Here is a 5,295-nt window from a genome sequence, read left to right as displayed (position 1 = left end):
CATATTATGGAAAAATAATGAATGAAGATTAGACTTCGAACAGATCTGTCCAATCCGATGCAAATGAGTAACCAAACGAACATATGAAAGTCCAACCAAAATTCCCTCATGTTGAAGATCCTCTTCTGTTTTTCTCTATTAGTAGTTTCATGTTGGTCTGGACATCAAATGATATGGGCAAAGATATTATGTACTTTTGATATGTAGGAAAATAGGATTTAGGTAATTAGGTTCAAGAATAAATAAAATTTCAATTATATTCCCTGTAATGTCTGCTAGGTTTGTTTTGTGTGTGGGTACTACACCAAATAAACAATAACTCATTCTTAAATTGGTTACTGGTTATGATTTATGACAAATGAATTTCTGGTCTCAGTATATTACCTGTACTTTCTAACATTCCTGAAAGATACCATTCTTTAATTTACACAAAATTATAATTTGTTCCAATCTTCTCTCTTGATCCTCAGATTCCTCAGCCTAGCCCTCTAGTCACTTTTGATTTTTATCATTCGTTTCTTTTATGGTTTTACTGTCGAGTGAATCATCCTTTTTAATATCATCATATATTACATAACTAATCTTGGTGATATCAGTGCAATAGTCCTACATTAAAATGGACGCGGCACACAAGGGATCAGGAAGAGACCGCCTTAACAATCTTGATGATATTGGTGTCAGTAAGGCTCAGTTTAACTTTTTCCAGCTCAGCTTTGTAAGCATTTTGAATGTATTCTAAAAGCATTCGAAAAAGTCAAAATACCAGCGATTGAAAATAATAAAGGTAGTAGGGTACATAATTAAAATCATCCTCTACCTACTTTAGAGAAGAGCCTCATTTAAATAAGATAATGTCTTTGAATAATTATATTCATGTTTATCTATGTACTTTTGATATGTAGGAAAATAGGATTTAGGTAATTAGGTTCGAGAATAAATTTCAATTATATTGCCTGTAATGTCTGCTAGGTTTTGTTTTGTGTGTGGGTACTACATCAAATAAACAATAACTCATTCTTAAATTGGTTACTGGTTATGATTTATGACAGATGAATTTCTGGTCTCAGTATTACCTATACTTTCTAACATTATTCCTGAAAGATACCATTCTTTAATTTACACAAAATTATAATTTCCAATTTCTAATTATTATTTGCATTTCCCTTTTTTACTCGTTTCATTCGGTTAGCTTTGTTTTACTTATTAAATGTCCTTTTGCAAGCATTTTAATTCTTATCCCCTTGGGTTCTACTTTTATTTGTTCTGATAGTATGATCATTGGAAAATCTTTACTTTCCGCGACTCCTCTTGTGCCAAATGTTGTGGTCAAAAATTATTAAAAATTCAGTGTAAATTTTCATGATTTGCACTTGACTTGCATTGGTATGGAAAGGTTCATTGAGTTTTAATGGGTACCTTAGTTTCACTTAAGTGTGCTGGATCTTGTGTTACATAAAGGATATGAGATTCTTGACTCGAAGAGATGTTTTTTGCTTTTAATTGAATGACATAATGTTCATTCAGAACATTTAGTGGTAAGACTGGCAGTGGTAAGTTATGTAGACACTACCGAGTATGGGGTAGTTCGCTGATATAAATGTCTGATTCATAAGGAATCTGTTGATGTTGTTGTACCAGTTTGTTCACCCTTCTTGCACTACTGCACTATATGAAAATTGTATGAGAAGGCACAGATAGTGCAAGTCCATTTATAACCATCAGATGTTTTGGTGATGCTTCAAGTTTATTATTACGTATCTCATTGGATACCACTCGATCATCAATGATCGAATAATCCTAATGATATTCTTTAGTCTGAAGAAAAAAGAAAGCTATTGCAAGAAAGGCAAAGAAAGCTACTCCATTAAAGCAAAAACGGATGAAAGTGACTTTTTACTTTTAAGAACACGAGCTTTTTCAATATCGATCCAATATTGTTTTAATTTGGAGAAACGAAAGTTATGTTTCCCCCTCGTTGTCATGTTCCAATTGAAACCTGTCATCACAATGAAGCGGACTTGTCTTTAGAGTTGCAAGCTTGCCTTTTGATATTGCTTTATTATGAAAGATGTGTGACAGAGCTTTTGGCAAAGTGGGTGTGGGAGAGCTCCCTCATTAGATCTGAAATTTCCCCATACCGCCCCAGTCCGGAAAGTTTTTCTTGTACTGATAATGAAAAACAAATAGACTGGAGCCACCCCAACCCTTCAGTGGTGTTTCTAGCCCATCCCTTCCTACATTACTTGTTCCATGCTCATTATAATCGAGGGTTGGTGTTTCACTTTCATTGTGATATTCAAACTTGCCGGCACATTTCTCCTTTCTTCTGACGTCGAAGACAAGATAACAAAAGATGAATAAGCGTGACTCAGGACTACCTCACATGCTATACTGCTACCAGACAATGATGATGTCAAAGTAACAATGCGTGCTGCCAGTACCTAGTGATGTATAATGATAGGTGGTGTGATAGCGATCTGCGCTTTTTTGGAATCTGTGGTTCCATGTTGGGTCTCGACGTCAAGCTTAGTGTCAGACAAATCGACAAATCATATACCAAACCAATATGACTTTTAATCAAGACCAAACTCATGGGAGCTCATTACTCCAAGTGACCCCATAGTTAATACTGTTAATAGTTAATTGGTACTCCCATCTCCTATAATGGGACTATATATTGTGTGCACAGTTATTAATTTAATGATATTCATCAATCGGTACAAATATTTACGATGAGTTCAACTTGATAGAGAGAAACACAAGGGATATTTTGTTTTTTGTTTGGTTTAATGAATCCACAAGTACCTGGGTAGATCTTATAACCGCTATTCTTACAAATAGAGCGGTTAAATATCAAAAGATGTACCTTAATCATGATTTGGTACACTTTAGGATCCTACATATTCTTATCATTTTGAGAGATTCCAATAACAAGTTGATAAACGAAAAAAGTTCAATGGTCTTTTCTTGAAAATGTGAGATGGTTCGTTGCCTAGTATAAATTAAAAAGCAGTACCTGGGTAGATCTTATAACCGCTATTCTTACAAATAGAGCGGTTAAATATCAAAAGATGTACCTTAATCATGATTTGGTACACTCTAGGATCCTACATATTCTTATCATTTTGATAGATTCCAATAACAAGTTGATAAACGAAAAAAGTTCAATGGTCTTTTCTTGAAAATGTGAGATGGTTCGCTGCCTAGTATAAATTAAAAAGTTGAGCTCTGATACAAAGTTAACTTCGTACCAACCTATATATTTAGTTGTAGGTACCTATATATTTAATAACAAGCGTAATACCAAGAACCTAGAAGGTTCCAATAACAAGTTGATAAACGAAAAAAGTTCAATGGTCTTTTCTTGAAAATGTGAGATGGTTCGCTGCCTAGTATAAATTAAAAAGCTGAGCTCTGATACAAAGTTAACTTCGTACCAACCTATATATTTAGTTGGAATAACAAGCGTAATACCAAGAACCTAGAAGGCATCTAATAGCACCATGCAGTAGGTACAATTCGTCCAGACAATCCTTCCAGCTATAGACGACATACTATCAGCAGTCAGCCTCACATGCTATACTGCTACCAGACAATGATGATGTCAAAGTAACAATGCGTGCTGCCAGTAGTAATATAAGAATACTTGTCAGAAGGTTCAGAAGTAGAAACGAGAACAAAACGGGAGAAATTCACATGATGATGTGTCTTTTGATGTTGGATATTACACTTTGATGCCGATTGATTTCAGAGTATTGTACAGTACCTGGGTAGATCTTATAACCGCTATTCTTACAAATAGAGCGGTTAAATATCAAAAGATGTACCTTAATCATGATTTGGTACACTCTAGGATCCTACATATTCTTATCATTTTGAGAGATTCCAATAACAAGTTGATAAACGAAAAAAGTTCAATGGTCTTTTCTTGAAAATGTGAGATGGTTCGTTGCCTAGTATAAATTAAAAAGCTGAGCTCTGATACAAAGTTAACTTCGTACCAACCTATATATTTAGTTGTAGGTACCTATATATTTAATAACAAGCGTAATACCAAGAACCTAGAAGACACCTAATAGCACCATGCAGTAGGTACAATTCGTCCAGACAATCCTTCCAGCTATAGACGACATACTATCAGCAGTCAGCATATACAATACAACTCATTACAAGCAAAGGATTAAAATAGCAAGCGCTCTTGAATACAAAACACTCTCGCCTCATCTAAATATCGGGACCATATTATTTGAAGAACAATGGAGAGGAACAAGTGAAACTTATTGTTGGGTTTAACAAATCGCTGCAGGCTCCGACACCAAAGAACCAGAGAGGAAGTTCCCACGATCCTTGGTCAGTCAGGATACCAGAGGGTGGGAGTTGGTTTCATGTCCAGTAATGCACCACACGCTAAGATAAATACCCAGCGAGGTGATGAGTAATGTCAACACCATCACACTTTGAGTAAACTCATTTCTTTATTTCGAGATAAAACCAGAAAATTAGTCACATCACTAATAATGTGAACAGTGACGGACCGTGGAATGGATGACAAAGGGCGATACACCAAATGGTATTCTACCAAGTGTAGATAAGCCAATAATAAGCTTTCCTGTCTGTGGCCTATGTACACGATGTGCGATCTAATTTACAAAGTAAGCATAGGTATATTGTACTAACAATAACCAAAGCAGACAAACGCGTCAAACGAATCCATCCATGTCCTTGGGAATCAATAGAACATAGTTCACCTACAATATAAATCCACACGAATACCAAGAACCTACTCCACTGATTATGGACAATGTTGTCAAGATAAATATCTACTTTACCCATACTCAAACACATTCCCAACAGATTTTCATATTCACACATTCGTGTACTTCCCAACAAACAGGAAATGGTTATTACATAGCGATGTATAACCATACATATGTAGATACATCAACACATATTAGTAAGAGGAAAGAAAATATTTACTTTTAGCCAACTATACTAGGTAGGTATCCACATAACACCAAAGTTCGCATAAAGAGTCAATTCGCGTTATTTGAGAACGACGGCAAACAAGATGTTTTTTTTACAACATCTAAAACGGAAATCGAACATTTATCCACAATACCAAACGCAATTCCCAGGTCTCTCAAGAGATCAGGCTGATCCTTGATTGACAATCACCATCATATGCCTCTTGGTAATCCCAGTGCGAATAGAGATCTACAACCAATCACATGCCTTGTGTACATCCAAGAATCAGGCAGCTGCTGGAATTGAACCTCAGTAATACAGTACCTAGTG

The sequence above is a fragment of the Diaphorina citri genome, unplaced genomic scaffold, assembly GCF_000475195.1.
Source record: "Diaphorina citri unplaced genomic scaffold, Diaci psyllid genome assembly version 1.1 scaffold1036, whole genome shotgun sequence".
Classification (NCBI taxonomy): domain Eukaryota; kingdom Metazoa; phylum Arthropoda; class Insecta; order Hemiptera; family Psyllidae; genus Diaphorina; species Diaphorina citri.
This window is presented reverse-complemented; position numbering follows the sequence as displayed.